Genomic DNA, 15,958 nt, shown 5'->3' on the forward strand with positions numbered 1-15,958 from the left:
GTGTGTGTGCGCGCGGGGTGCAGCCTCTCCCTGTGGCCGTGGATGTGATTGCTAGGCAGCAGTGAGAGGAGCAGAGGGGGGTGTGTGGGGTGTGTTCCCGTACTGATGGCAAAGCAGCTGCCATGAGCTGCCCCACAGCCTTTCTCTGCAGCCACGGCCTCTCTTGCCCACCGGGCCTAAAGCAGTTAGTGATCGGTTGGACAGTCATTCATTTAGGCAGAGCCAGCGGCTGGGGGAAAAGTAAGGATGGATGGGGACTGCTGTTTCCGGCTGTTAGAAGTGATGTGTGTGTGTGTAGAGGAGCCTGGCAGTGGGGACCAGGGGGAGGAATTCTAAGGCCTCCTTCATCCCGTGGTTGAGCCGTCGGGCCCTCAGGATCCATGTGACAGGGACCAGCCCCTGCCTGACCTGTGTCCCTGGGGAGAGGAGCTTGCTTTGCAGTCTCCCTGGCTTCTGGGGCTCCTTCAGCTTCTCCAGGCGCAGGGGTTGGGACCAGGGAGCCGGAAGGTGGGAAGCATCTCTGGTTGAGGGTGTCCGTGGACTGCGGGCTGGGGTGGGCTGTGCCGTGTCCGTGGCTGGAGCCAGGCGGGTGGGTTCCGAAGCATTCTTAGCTTCCTGGAGCCTGCAAGACCTGCCACTCAAATGGGAGGGGAGCTTCATTCTCTCGGAAGGGGAGTCACACTGCTGGTACAACACGGATAGTCCCGAGCGCCCCCGCCAGGTGGAACAGGCTCCCACACCCAGCAGTGCTAGAGACGAGACAGCAAGGGGTGTGTCAAATGTTGTGTCCCTTGAGTGCAATGGGGCGTGTGTAATGTGTGGTAAGGAGACATCTGGGCAGAACATGAGAAGTGGGATAGTAAGACAAGGAAAAGGCAGTCAGAAAACTTGCCTACGTCCTAGCTATGTTCAGCTTATCCAGTTACTTCCGGACGGTGGGCCCTGTGTGACGCTGGTGACCTGGGCGGTGTGAGCGGAGGACTCGGCAGCTCTGGAGTTCTGCGAGTCCGAGTCTTGGGGAGGAACTGGAGAACCGATCTGACGGGATACAAAGGTGAATCTTAGAGGAACACAGTCGGTGCCTCGCCCTAACCAACGGAGGAATCACAGGCACCCTGGGCTGGATTCGTAGACATGGTTTAAAAAGAAGCCTTGCTTTAAATAATAAAGTAATAAACCCTTCGTTGCTCTAGAATTCAGTTTGGACCTACTGTTTAACTAAAAGTCAGGTTTTGCTAATAGGGAGGGCGGGCCCATTATTAAAGGCCTCTGACATGCTTGCCCGACCGGCAGCTTCTCCCCTGGGAGTTAAATCTGGCGGTCCTCCTGTCTGCTACTCTTCTGAGAGCAAACGGATATTTGCATGTCGACCAAGTCCTGCAAGCGCTCACATGCAAATGCCAGCGCCGACCGCGGGCTCAGGGAAATCACGGCTCCCTGCAGAACCTTCCTGGGATTTGGGAGGTCGGTGAGGCCACTTGAGGTGACCAGAGCCAGTGTCCAGGTGTGTCCTGATTTTCCTGAGCCTCCGTGAGCGGAACCAGGAGCAAGGCCAGAGGGCAGGTGTTGGCCCCTCTGGCGGCGCCTGGCCTGGATGTGACGAGTGAGGGCCAAACAGAGACGGTGGGCTGAGCGTTCTCTCCCAGCCCCTGCCTGTCCAAACCTGGCCCACCTTCCAAGACCCAGGTTAACCATCCCCATCGCCCGCCTGGACCTCCTGGCTTGTCAGGGACCGGGACCATGTCCCCAAAGGAGCGTTTCACCCATCGTTCTTCACCCAACACCTGAGGCGTCACCAGCTGTCCCTACAGAATGGCTGGCTGTGGGGCGGATGGGAAAGCAGCCACTCTAGGGTTACCCATGCTTCTCGAGTAAGCACCGCTTCAGGGCTTGAGGGTTTCAATTCCCTCTCACCCCCTCGCTCTCCTTCCTGTAGTTACTCCTGTAGCCAAAGGAACTGTGGAGGAGTCTCTTCCTCCCCCTAAGAAAGCTCCCACGAGGGCCGCGAAGTGTCCGTCTTTTCCGTGTCCTCCTGTCCCCCAAATCAAGCGCACTTAGGCGGTCGGCGTGCATTCCTTGGGCCCTTCTGCTGCTTCTGTGGCTGGTTCAGCCTCTTCCAGGGATCGTCACCGGCCCACGGCAGTGGGAGGCGGGGCCCTTCCTCAGAGGACAAGGTACACTTTGCTTCCTCGGCTGGTTTCCCCGAAGTTCCTCAGATCGAGAGACACACCTTCTTTGTTACACAAACACACACGCACACGCACACGGCTGACCCTGAAAGGTGGGCAGGTCAGCATTTGTATCTGCCCCTGGGTGGCATTGTTGTTCTGCAGTACTTGGCTTTCCTTGGATCTGAACACTTCACACCTTGATAAAACACCCTGATTCATGCCCTGGCTGGTGTGGCTCAGCTGATTGAGCGTCGTCCTGTGCACAGAAAGGTCGCTGGTTCAATTCCCGGTCAGTGCACAGACCCAGGTTGCAGGTTGAATCCCTGGTCAGGGTGCATGTGGGAGGCAACTGATTGGTGTTTCTCTCTCACACGATGTTTCTCTCTCTCTCCTTCTCCCTTCCTCTCTCTCTCAAATCAGTAAAAAACATATTTTTTAAAAAAGTTCTGATTCAGGAAAAGCCCATCCCTTTGGGCCTCAACGTGTAGCTGCACCCCTGGCTTCCGTGCACGGGCCCCTCTAGTTCTCACACCTCGCAGGGCAGACAGCGACAATTCTGACTTAGCCTTTTCTTTTAGCCTCTTTGGTCAACAGAATTGCAGAGTATGTGGACTGAGCATGTAGCAATCACAGTAAAAATAGAAAAGAGCCCTGGCCGGTTTGGCTTCGTGGTTGCAGTGTCAGCCCACGGGCTGAGGGGCTGAGGGCCGACTTCGGTTGCAGGTTCGATCCTGTTCGGGGTGGGAGCTGGAGGTAACCAAGCGATGTGTCTCATCCACATCGATATTTCTCTCTCTCGCCTCTCTCTCTCTCTCTTCCACTCTCTAAACATCAATGGAGAAAAAAATATCCTCACTCCTTGGGTGAGTGAGGATTAAAAAAAGGGAAAAGGAAGATCAGAGGGGATTATGCTAATCAGAAAAAAAAAAAAAGGAAATGACTGTAGCAGCTCTTCCGCCTCTACAATTAGAGGGGAGCTGTAAAGGACAATCTCGAGTGCTTCGGGGCTGACACCGTCCCCAGGCCGCTGGAGTCCACAGACACCCAGACCAGAGCGGATGGCGAGTCCTGGCTTGAGGCCGCGCCGCCCTTCCCGTCCACCCTTCTCGGGATAAACCGACAACCAGCTCTGGAGCAGCACTCCACAGACCCTCGTGCCCAGGCACTCGTCCCCCCACACTGCCTTCCCAGTCGCCGGTCCGGTTAGGACAGCAGAGCCCTGGGCGTCGGGGCACTTGGCCTCACGCAGCAGGCAGGGCTGGAGAGAAGGCCACTATCCATTCTGTCCCCTCAGCTCCCCGCCAGCCCCTCCAGGTCTCCCCACCTGCCTGCCTGGCTCCTGGAGTCCCGAGTGGGGTTGCCCTGAAAGATCCCAAAATTTATTCATTCAAATATATGTTTTTAGCTTTTCATAATGGACATTCGCAGGCAGATGGAGAAGTAGAGAGACTGGCGTGCTGGTCCTCACCTTTACCTTCAACAGTGGCCAACGCTCTGCCAATCCCACCAGTGGCTGCTCTGTGCCAGCCCCGGGGGCACCGTGATGAGCAGGACACCGGCCCACCCTCCCGGGGCACACACCTTCTTAAATTGGGGTACACATACAGGACAAGACTTACCATCTTAGCTGTTTGTAAGTGTACATACAGTTCAGGAGCACCGAGTGCATTTACACCTGCTGGGCAGCCATCGCCACCATCCATCCCCAGAACTTCCCACCATCCCCAACTGAAAGCTGCCCCCGTTACCCCCAGCCCCTGGCACCCCTTCCACCTCCTGCCTTGATGAATTGGCGCCTCGAGGTGCCCTGTATGAGTGGAGCCAGTGTTTGTCCTCGGGGTCTGGCTAGTTCCACAGACGGTCGGTCGTCTGCGATGCCAGGTGGTGGAGAGTGCTGTGGCGGGGCTCCCATGCTGGCCTTGTGTGACAGGAGGGAGTGGGCCCTGTGGGCACCTGGGGTCGGTCCTTCCAGGCCTCGGGGGGAGACCACGGTGTGTTCCAGTCACATGAGAGGCCCGTGTGGCCAGACAGCAGGAAGCAGAGTGGAGCACCAGGTCATGGCCCGGTGGGAGGGCGGCCTGGAAGCCAGGTTATTCTCCATTGGGGGGTGTGGAGGGAGGGCTGGGCTTGCACCTGCTGCAGAGGAGCCCGGGGTCCTGGGAAGAGCACTGCTGGGCTCTGAGGACCCCGGGACAGTGAGGGCGGCACTGGGACAGGAGCCGGGCCCCCGGCCCCTCCGCAGGTCCGGACCCCAGACCTCTCTGCCGAGTTCCTGTCACACAGGGGACCCTGAGGTGCTGTGTCTCCTTGGCAAGGATGGGGCTCGGGGCGGGGCAGATGCTGTAACCATCATGGCGGGTGTTTGGGACCAGAGGGCACAGTCCCCAATGCTCCAAGGAGAACACAGGGTTTAGAGACGCTAGGCTCGGCTAGAAGTCACACGAGGCCTGTAGGCCACCTGAGCCCCATCTGCCCCCCCGAGCCCCATCTGCCCCCTTAAGCCCCATCTGCCCCCCCGAGCCCCACTGCCCCCTTGAGCCTCACCTGCCCCTCTGAACCCCGTCTGCCCCGCTGAGCCCCGTCTGCCCCCCATCTGCCCCCTAACCCCCATCTGCTCCCTGAGCCCCGTCTGCCCCCCATCTGCCCCCTGACCCCCATCTGCTCCCTGAGCCCCGTCTGCCCCCCTGAGCCCCATCTGCTCCCTGAGCCTCGCCTGCCCCCCTGAGCTCCGTCTGCCCCCTGAGCCCTGTTGGAAGAGCTCATAGGCCACTGCACTGTTTCTCTATGGAGCCGGCAGCTAACACTGCTTGGCGGCCCCTGGACAAGGACCCCTTGCAGGCGGCAGGTGGGAGGCTTCCTGGGAATGTCTGAGTTCCCACTGGGTCGGGGAGGGGGTCGGAGGGGACAGTGGCAGCGGGGCTGTCGCGCTCAGTGCCCAGAGAGCACGTTAGGAAGGTCTGGCGACACGGCTGGTGATGATGGGGCAGTCAGCGAAGTGGGTGCACCTGCACCAGGTGCTCGCTCTGCCAGGCGAGGCTGTGAGAAACGTGGTTTCGGCAGCCGCTTTCCTCTGGGGAGCCCTGAGTGGAGAACCCCGACACTGGACAGATGATTCCGGGACCACGGATATCTGAAAGTGTCACTGACAGTAAGACAAGATCGCAGAGCCTGGTGGGATGAACAGAGAAATCAGAAGGAAGGTCGTGAAAGAGGATGAGTTGAGACAGTGACTGCACAGCGATGGAGACCATCCAGGGCCTGTGACTAGGCTCCGGGCTGGAGAGTCAGGCTGGGGGGGCAACTCCTGCTCTGACATGCAGACTCTCTGAGGCAGGGCCTGGCCGGGCTGGGGCTGAGGGCCCAGGAGCCTTGCACTCAGAAAGCGACAGGTGGCCCTCCAGCTTCTAGATAAGATCAAGAGCTTGTTATATTTAACTAGAGGCCCAATGCACAAAATTCGTGCACAGGTAGGGTCCCTTGGCCTGGCTGGCAATCAGGGCTAATCGGGGCCTTCTGGCTGCCCACCAGGGCCTTCCTTCGTTTTGTGCCGCCCCTGGTGGTCAGTGCATGTCATAGCAAGCAATCCAACTCCCAGTCTCCTGGCCAAACTCCCAAGGGGACACTTTACATATTAGCCTTTTATCTAAAACTAGAGGCTCAGTGCACAAAAGTTTGTGCACTTGAGGGGGGTCCCTCAGCCTGGCCTATGCCCTCTTACAGTCTAGGACCCCTCAGAGGATGTCCACCTGCTGGCTTAGGCACGCTCCCTGGGGGATCGGGCCCAAGCTGGCAGTCAGACATCCCTCTGGCAGCCTGGCAGCCCTCGGAGGATGTCCACTTACCAGCAGGGAGCAGACCTAAGCTGCAGTTGGACATCTTAGCGCTGCTGAGGAGGCGGGAGAGGCTCCCACCACCACCGCTGTGCTGGTAGCCATCAGCCTGGCTTGTAGCTGAGCAGAGCTCCCCCTGTGGGAACACACTGACCACCAGGGGACAGCTCCTGCATTGAGCATCTGCCTCCTGGTGGTCAGTGTGTATCATAGTGACCAGTCATTCCCAGTCATTCTGCTGTTAGGGTCAATTTGCATATTACCCTTTTATTATATAGGATAATAAAAGCATAATATGCTAATTAGACCAGACGTCCTTCTGGACAAAGCCGGGGCTGCAAGGGAAGCCCAGGTCCTGGGTGCCAGAAGAAAGCCGGTGCCGGTAGCTGGAGGAAGGAAGGCCTACTCTTGCATGAATTTTGTGCATTGGGCCTCTAGTATGTATAGAAGAGCAAGGCACATTCTATCCTCAAGCAATAATTTGGTTTTTTAATGTACTTATTTATCAATGTATGTATTTTTTTATTGATTTGCTTATTTATTTTGTTAATTCTCACCTGAGGATATTTTTTCCTTCGATTTTTAGAGAGAGTGGAAGGAAGGGACGGAGGGGGTAGAGAGTGACATTGATATGAGAGAGACACATTGATTGGTTGCCTCCTGCTCAAACCTAGGTATGTGCCTTGGATGGGGAATTGAACCCAAGATCCTCTAGTGCATAGACTGACACTCTAACCACTGAGCACACTGGTCACGGCAATAATTTGTTTTAATGATTAAGAAGAAAATAATATGCAAAGTCCAAATATTCTCTGGAATGAATCAACATGGATGTTCCCTGAGGGCCAGGTTGGCCTCTTGTACCACTGTGGCCCGTGGCCCAGCCTTGGCCCTGGCACAGTAGGCCACACAGGTATCCCATGACAGTGGTAGTAATCCAGGTACAGGTCCCCAGGGGAGCGTGTCCCCTCCTGCGCAGGCCCCTGGTCAGACCTGTGGCCGGCCTACAGAATCCACATGGGTGGGGGAGCTCCTCCCCGCACCTCCTGCCGCCTGCTGTGGCAGCCCCATCGCTCTGAGCCGGGCGACTCCTGTGTCACCCAGCGCCCGCCCTGTGTGGGCCCCGCGTCACCAGCTCTGATAGACAGACATGAGCTGTGGGAGGCTGTGCAGCAGCCGGCCAGGACCAGGAGAGAGTCGTCGGGGAGCAGAGAAAAGCCAGTGCGAGGAGAGAGGGGACCGGAGCGCTGGCCTGGTGGACGGAACGTCACTGTTCGCCGATGATGATGTCTCATGTGGTGGCTTCTGCAGTGTTTTACATTCAATAACTCTGTCGAGGCAGATAGAGCAGGTGGTGGAGGGGGAACTGAGGCCCAGAGAGGCCAGCAGACCTGTCAGCCCATGTGGCCCTGCAGAGGGAGAGCTGTGTGCCAGCCCCCGTCCAGCCGCGCTGGGCCGGTGCTCTCCTGGCGTGAGGTGGACCACGCTCACCCCCCTTCCTGCAGGGCCGTAAACAGCATCATTTCTCTGTCCCATTCGTCCCGACCCTCTGGCTGCCACCCTGGCTGGCCATGCGTCAGAGGGGATACTGAGTCAGAAGGCCCTCTGTCCTCTGCTCCTCATTCCTGGTGGCTCAGCCTGGTCACAGAGCAGCCCAAGCTGGTCGATCGGACAGCAGAAGTGCTGCAGCCTGGCGGTCACCAGCAGCTGTGGCCGTGGCTGAGAGAAGCCTCGACGGCACCACAGAAAGATGAGCAAGTACCTGTCTTCATGCTGAACCCGTGGGCCAGCTCCCCGCCCCCAGGCACACTTAAGCCTCAGGGGTGACCCCTCACCTTCCACAGCCCCTCCAGGGTCCCCCTTCTCCAGTCTCTGCTCCACCAGCCTCCCTTCTCAGGATCCCCCACAGCAGGGGCCCCTCGCTGGTGGCGGGGCTCTCTGATCCCACCTCTGGGTGATTCTGCCCTAAACTGACGGCAGCCATGTGGGGCTTGGCTCCACTCCCCCTGGGTGGTCCCCGCCCATGAACTTCACTTCGAACTCTCCCAGCACCAGATGCCTTTGACATGGGCTCACCAATGCAGTGCCCACGTTCACAACCTCGTTCGTGGGTGTTTCACTAAGTGGCCGCACACAGAAGCGCGTACAAACCGGAGTGAATGTGCGCCACGTGCTCAGGAACCGCCAAGCGGAGAGGCTCCAGCGCAGGCGCCTCCGCACTCCCCTCCAGGCACGCCCCCCAAGGCTGCTTGATCTGGTCTGGAACCTCACAGGCTGGGTCCGGACGAGATTTATTTTTTTGTCGGCTTCTTTCACGTGAACTATGGGAGGTGCGACGAGGCCCCGGTTGCGGCTGAAGTCCCCTCACTTGGTTGCTGGGTAACCAAGGCTCCTCATCGGCAGGGACCACAGTTCCATCCCCCTGGGCCTGGGCGGTTTCCAGGTCGGGGCCCCCACAGCTGCTGGGAATATTCCTGTGCGTGTTACTCATTTCTGTTGGACACGTTCGAGGCCTGCTGGTTGTCAGGGAACGTGTGTGCCGCTGGGTGGACTTTTCAGCGTTAGTGTGTGCGTGAGCGCGCGCATCGGCCTCGTGGGCCAGTCGGCAATCAGGTGCCGCGTCTCCATTTCCCGGGCTTCCCAGCCTCGTGCTTACCCGGCACAGCCGACCACCTCCTGCCCAGCGCCCAGGGCTAAGCAGACGCAGGTGCTTTTCCTCGCCTGGTAGCTGAGCGTTAGCATCACCCCCCCCACCCCCCCTAACCCCCCCACCCCCGCCCGGGTTGCTCTCAAAGGCAGAGCCCAGCGCCCACAGCCTGCTAATAGCACACCCTGCGGACAGCAGGCGGGGAGCCCATGCGTCAGGGCGGAGCTCCGGTTTCTGAGGTGGCATTCTTCCAGGGCTCAGCGTTTGGGGTTTATTTATGACTGGGAACTGTAGCAGGTCCTGGTTTGTAACCACCAGCTGTCGCTATAGCAACTCCTGGCTTACACAGCCTCTCACTAAAAATAGATCACCTTCATCCCCAGGATAGAAAAATCTAAGAAAATCAAAGTGGCGGAGGACTGGGTCCACCCAGTGCAAGACCCCAGGCGGACTTCGAGGTTCAGCGACATAGCTGCTCGGGGCCTTCGAACCAGCTGCCCCCCAAAAAGCAGACAGAGCCGGGTGGGGTGGCAAACCGGGCCGGAGGGACCCCGAAGTTTCCCATCGCTTCAAACCTCAGCTGTCTTCTTTATAGTCTGAACCACAAAATATAATAATTATAAACAATCTTACTGTGTTTGGACTTTATTCAGTTTCTTAATCTTTCATCTTAATTTTTCTATGAGATTGTAAATGGTTTCAAGGTCAAGGACTTAATTTGGGTGGTAGGAGAACTCAAAACCCTGGCGTATGAAAAGGAGTTGAAAGAACTGGAGGTGCTGACTCAGACAGGAGCGAGCTAATACTTGACAGGCTGCTCTGCCGACGCAAAGGAGAAGTTGTTCCCACCCTGAAAATGTAGGTATTTATTATTATTTTTTAAATCCTCACCATTGATTTTTAGAGAGAGTGGAAGGGAGTGGGGAGGAGAGAGAGAGAAACATCTATGTGAGAGAGACACATGGGTTATTTGCAATTGATTGCCTCCCGTTCAAGCTCTGACCAGGGCCCGGGATTGAACCTGAAACTGAGGTACATGCCCTTGACCGGGAATCGAACCCGGGATCCTTTGGTCAGAGGGCCGGCAGTCTAACCACTGAGCAAACCAGCCAGGGCTATATGTATTTATATTTCACTGCATTTTTAAAATCATAAAGTAAATAACCCTCTTAAATGTTTGAAAGCTGCAAGACGTCCCCTAGAATCACAAGATCCACAACACCCTGATGTCTTTGAGAGCCTCTAACACAGCAGTTCTCAACCTTGGCTGCACATGAGAATCACCTGGGAATCTTTTTAAAATCCCGATTTCCGGGCCTCATCCTCCAGAAATTCTGTTTCTTTGTTATGGGGTGGGCCACAACATTAGTAACAAAGAAACAGAATTTCCGGAGGATGGGGCCCGGAAATCAGGATTTTAAAAAGATTCCCAGGTGATTCTAACATGCAGCCAAGGTTGAGAACCACTGCTCTAACGCGTGCAGAGCTCCGGGGGTGGCTGCTTTGGGAAGGGGGTGCCTGCAAGGACAGGGCCACTGTGTCAGCTGAGCGGAGTGGCGGTCCTCCAGAGGTGGCTGCAAAGACTTAGTGTGGCTCCCTGAGCACCAGCCTTGCACACAGTAGGCCCCCAGCAGCATGTTACCACAGCTAAGGATGAGTTTTTGAGCATCAGGCGGGCGGTTTACTGAGCTCTCTCTCTCTCTCTGGGGGCCTGGCTCTGAGATTTAGGCCGGAATAGAACGTAGAGGTGGTGAGAATGAGAAAGAAGCGTGACACGTGGAGGCACAGGAAGTAGCTGTCTGCGCCCCCGCCAGGGCGGGAGGGGGCCCTGGGGTCCTTGGATTCGAACCTTTCTCAGGAGCCCCGCTCTGCCTCCCGGGAGCCCTCCCTGCCCGTGAGTCCACACGGCACCGTTAGTGATAAGCCCACTCCTTTGTGCATCGTTTAATTCTGGTCAAACATACATGACCTCATACGCACCGTCTCCACCCGAAGGGCTCAGAGCAGTGGCATTGGGCACATTCACATTGCTGTGCAACCGTCATCACGTCCATCTGCCCACGAAACTGTCCCCATTAAACGCTAACTCCCCACCCGCTCTCGGCCCTGACACCCGCCGCTCCACGTCCTATCTCTGCGAATCTGAGGAGCCCAGTACCTCACGGAAGAGGAATCATAGTGCTTCCTTTTTGTGCCGCCGTCTTTCACTTAGCATGCTGTCCTAGGGTTCGTTGTTGTGGCGTCTGTCAGAATCCCCTTCCTTCCTGAGACGGAATCGTGCCCACTGTGTGTAGATGCCCCTTTTGCTCACCCGTTCATCCGTCGTGGACGGGGCCATCCTGTCCTCCCACCAAGACAGAGCGCAGGCCCTTCAGGCAGGTTGGACCCTCATTCCTATTGGCCCAGGACCTCCATATGAATGGCCCCACTGCTCCCAAGGCGACGCCCACGGGGCAGAGGGTCTCAGGACACCCATCGCTGTGCTAACAAGAAGGTGCCTCGGGTGGGTGGGGATCAGAGGTCACAGCCACCTGCAGCGGGATCCGAGGGCCACAGGGAGCACCCCAAGTCCCCACAGTCTGACTTTCTAAAGGGACACGCTTGGGTGCTTGGGTCCTGACAGCACCCTCTGCTACCCTGTGTCTCCAAGAGGCCTCTGTGCAAGCACCTCACAGTGAAGCTGGAATTAGCCTTTCACACCAGAGGTGTGGGAATGAGAGGACCTTGACCTTGGGTGGGGAGGTGTGTGAGGTTGGAGCACTGGCCCCAGGTGGCCAGGGGGGTAGGGGGGGGGGGGCAGAGTCCTTAGAAGAGCTGGTAGAGAGGGCCCCAGGCGCCAGGGAGGGAGCGTGGGACTTGGATGCGTGCCTGGCATTTGTCACAGGTGAGGACGACCCAGCCCTGCTTCTGCGAGTCCCTCCTTTCTTGGGTGCGATGCTGGGGGAGGGGCAGGGCTGCCTCGCCGCGGAGGCGCTCACTCATGGGCCTGCCAAGAGGACTAAGAAGGGCTCTGGGGACCAGCAGGGCCTGGCGTTTGGTCTGTGTGGCTGAATCATGGACCAAAGGTGGGCTTCCCTAGATGGAGCAGAGGAAGCTGTCCGAGAGCTGAGGGAGGTGGGAACCTGAGCACAGGTCACCATGTGAGACCTGCTCACCCGCCCCCAGCCCAGGAGGGTCCGGAGGACACGCTTCGCACAGACCACGACAAGGAACGTGTCGGGGAAGCCCCAGCATCCTTGGGGCTCTGGGTCACTCCTCTCTGTGGGGCAGGAATGACATGGGCCTGCTGGCGTTGAGCTGAAACCCTGAATGCGACGGGGGTCACTGGATCCCGGTGGCAGGGGCCAAGGGGCAGCAATCACCCCAGACAAGACGGGCGTGCTTACCGAGAGGGATGCAGTCAACCCGGTGGTGCGAGTAGTCGGGCCTGTGGCCTTGGCTGCCTGATCGTGCTGGTGCTAGAGGTGAACTCAGTCTCCCTTGATCTGAGCATGCAGAGCGGTTCCAGGGCAGCTGAGCCACAGCCTAACTCGGACCATAAACACCGAGTGGTGACTCCTCGATGCCCTGACTCGAGCAGTTCACAGACCCAGAGCCCCAGCTAAAGGGGAGGCCGGTCCCTGGGGGAAGGGCCCTGGGCTCCCAAAATGCATCCTGTTGGTCTTTCCCAGGAGTGGCTGCGGCCTGTACCAGCGCGACTGCGTTGGGGGAGAGGGAATCATTAGACTCTCCCCAGATCACTGACTCTGGTCCCAGGAGGCTGAGACAGGGCTGGCGTCCACCTTCCAGCTGGAGCTCATGGAGGGACAGAGCCGGCGAGTTCGGCGTGGAATTCCTCAGTTCCCACGGAGGCAGAGCCTTTCCTGGCTGCAGGCCTCAGTTTCCCTCTTTCTGGGGGCGGAGACCTCAGGGAGGAGGGGAGGGAGGGGTCGGGTGGGGCTGACAGGTAGGGAGCCAATTGGAAGATCCAAGGCCTCGGTGAGGAACGTCCCTGGGCGAGGACCTGGGGCTGCGGCTGTCTGGCCGGGGGTGGTGTGTGTTAGCGGCACATTCACAATAAGCAAGTGCCGGTGACGGCCCCCGGGAGCCGGCTGGTGTTGAGCTGTGGGCTGACGAGGCAGAGGCGCTCTCGGGTCCCTGGTGGAGCCTGGGCGTCAGGCTGTGTCTCCACTGGTCCCACCGGGACCTTGCTGGTTTCAGGAGCACAGAGCCATCCCGCCTCCTGCCCCTGCCTGGTAATGACCAGCTTTCCTTTATCAAAGCAAAGCCTCTCTCCAGGGAGAGATAAGCTCAGGAGGAGCCCCGCGGAGGGAGAGGCACAAGTGACTGAGAACAGATCCCTCTGCTGGGGCAGGTTGTGATGCCAAGGGGAGGGGAGGGACCCAAGGGCAGTGAGTCCTTGTGTCCGGAGGAAAGATTGGCGGGTCAGGTGGGGCGGGCAGAGGGTGAAGGAGGAGTTTTCAAACACCCTGACACCCTCCACAGCTTCGCCCAGCGTTGGGCACTGACCCCACAAGGTGCAGTTGGGGAGTAAGTAGCATTTCGCTTTGCTCAGAGGTCCCTGCACAAGACAGTCCTGGGACCCTCCGCCAAGATGCTCCATCTTTCTGCTCCATCCGTAAGGGGTTTTATCTTAGAGCAGGAGCTACACGGTGAAGTATCACTGAGCGTGTTTTACACACAGGCATCTGGGGCTCAGATTACGTGATTTACGCATCACTCGTAACTGACCATGCTAGAAGTTCACAGGCCAATTCTAATCCTGGAATAATATTGTTTTGTTTAAATACATATGCAATTGGATAGGTGATATGTGCCTGTTAAAACATTCGAAATGTACTAATTTGTACATTTAGACATTCTCCCACCCTGGACCCTGGCCTCCTTTTTTCCGGCAATACTGATCTCACATCCTTTCAAAGGTATCCTATGCATTTCCAAGCTTTCTTTGTACAAAGGGTAGCATTTCATGCATACTGTTCTAGCACTTGCCTTTAACCCCTTAACCACTCTATGCTGACAATCATTCTTTTTCATGGCTGCCTAGTACTCCATTCTATAGAGAGTCCAGGAAGAACTGAACCAGTCCTCTATTGATGGAGCTGTTCTCAGTTCTTTGCTATAAAAAAATGCTGCAGTGCCCTAGCTGGTTTGGCTCAGTGGATAGAGCATTGGCCTATGGACCAAATGGTCCCGGGTTTGATTCCTGTCAAGGGCACGTACCTGGGTTACAGGCTCCTCCCTGGCCCGAGCCCTAGTCGGGTGCATGTGAGAGGCAACCAATTGATATGTTTCTCTCACATTTATATTTCTCTCTGTCTTTCCCTCTCTCTCTAAAAACCAATGGAAAAATATCCTCTGGTGAGGATTTTTTAAAAAAATGCAACAAGTACATACTCTTTGTGCTTATGCGTGAATATATCTGTGATACACACTCCTGAGAGTAAATTGTTGGGTCAAAGAGTGCATGTATTTATTTTATTTTTTTTAGCTATTGCCACGTTCCCCTCAGGGAGGGTGTATGATGTGTACTGCCACCTGAATGGGGGCTCAGTTCCCCCACACCCTCACCACACACTTTTTATCTATCATGACTTTTTTATCTTTCTCAATTGTGATGGTTTCAGAACTGAGCTACAACCGCCTTGGTGCTGCAATCGGCCGAGACAGCACTGATTCAGGCCCACCCTCGCCTTATCCAGGAATATTTCAGGGCGTCCCAACGGAGACGCCCCTCCCTGTCCTGTGAGAACTCCTTGCCTCACGGATCCGCCCAGCATCCCCCCCAGGAGCGAGGGCAGGGAGTCTGTCTCTTGACTTGTCCCTGAAACACCACAGGCCCCGAGCGCCCCGGGCAGCAGCACCAGGCAGTGCTGAAGAGAGAGATGCTGCAAGTCCTTAAGCATAAAGGGAGCGAGGTCGGGGCAGGCCCACCTCGGGATCCGCTGAGCAAGAACTAGAGAATCCTATTTGGAAATTCAAAGAAGCCAGCTTTGGATCCCGTGGAAGGAGGTCCCATTTGGTCTAGCATCAGTTAGCGTTCTTGGTCACAGGCCCGGAGATTCATTACAGCTAGTTAGGTGGACAAAAAGAAATGTGTTAAAGAACAGTGAGCAGCTCACAGAATCCCAGGATGTGAAGAATGAGGCTGCTGTTCCTGATAAGTGCCCAGAGTCACTTCCAGAGCAGGGAGATGGCCCCTCGCAGCGCTGGACACGCCCAGACCCAGTGCTGGGCTGGGTGCCCCAGCAGCGCTTCTGCCACCGCCATGGCCTGCGTTGTGCATCTATTAAAGCCTTAACCCCTAACCCCCAATGTGAGTCTTTGGGGATGGGGTATTTATTTATTCATTCATTTTAATGTTTTTATTGATTTCAAAGAGAGGAAGGGAGAGGGAGAGAGAGATAGAAACATCAATGATGAGAAGCATCGATCGGCTGCCTCTTGCACGCCCCCTACACGGTTCGATGATTGTGATCAAGCCCACAGCCATCCTACTGTGACCTTCTGGTTTGTGGGTCACTGCTCAACCACTGGCACAGCAGCCAGCCTGGAGATGGGGCTTTTAGATCATCATGAAGGTTAAATAGGTCATAAGGATGGGATTGGTGGCCTTATAAAAAGAGGACTATGAGGACACAGAGAGAAGGCAGCCATCTGCAAGCCAGGAAGAGAGCTCTCGCCAGATCCTGACCACACCGGACCTTGATCTTGGGCTTCCCAGCCTTCAGAACTGTAGGAAAGTGCATTTCTGTTCTTTAAGCCATGAGCCTAGGACACTTTGCTGTGGCAGACTGAGGCAGCCCCTGTCTGCATCCTGCTTGGCTCCTGCTTCTGTGCAGCGGATGCTGAGTCTGAGCCAGGACAGCCGTTGGTTGGTCTAGGTCCCATGGTGACATGCTGTCGCCACAGCGGGCCAGGCAGAGTCTCGAGAGAATTCCCCACATTGGAGCCCCTCTCCCACACTAGAGGCCAAGCACAGGGAAGCTGTAAAGATGCTGGTGGGTCAACAGAATGACAGACGTCCTCCCATCATTGGGACTGGGACTCTGAGGGAGGTCCAAGCAAGGTGGGGAACCCTGCCAAGTGGTCACTCTTCCTCTGTGAGTCACCAAGTCTCAGGATGGGTCATCAGCTTTGTAGGCTCCGAAAGACGACCGTTTCCACACACCAAGAACAGACCTCTTTCTCTGTTCCTGGGGGCTCCAGGTCTAGAGCTTTCTCGTTAAGTGGCACCGGTGATGGGCACAGGTGCAGACACGGCTGAGTGCCGCAGGGAGCCAGACCAGCAGTTGCCGAGAGATCAAGAG

General features: G+C 56.8%; 1 protein-coding gene across 4 annotated transcripts in view; it reads left to right on the plus strand.

Annotated features, from left to right (window-relative positions):
• PRKAG2 (protein kinase AMP-activated non-catalytic subunit gamma 2) overlaps window positions 1-15,958 on the plus strand; it is a 222,088-nt gene that overhangs the window by 91,220 nt on the left and 114,910 nt on the right. The gene's annotated exons all lie outside the window — the stretch shown is intronic.

This window comes from Myotis yumanensis, unplaced genomic scaffold, assembly GCF_028538775.1.
Source record: "Myotis yumanensis isolate MYYU_CA2020_CCGP unplaced genomic scaffold, mMyoYum1.0.hap1 SCAF_9, whole genome shotgun sequence".
Classification (NCBI taxonomy): domain Eukaryota; kingdom Metazoa; phylum Chordata; class Mammalia; order Chiroptera; family Vespertilionidae; genus Myotis; species Myotis yumanensis.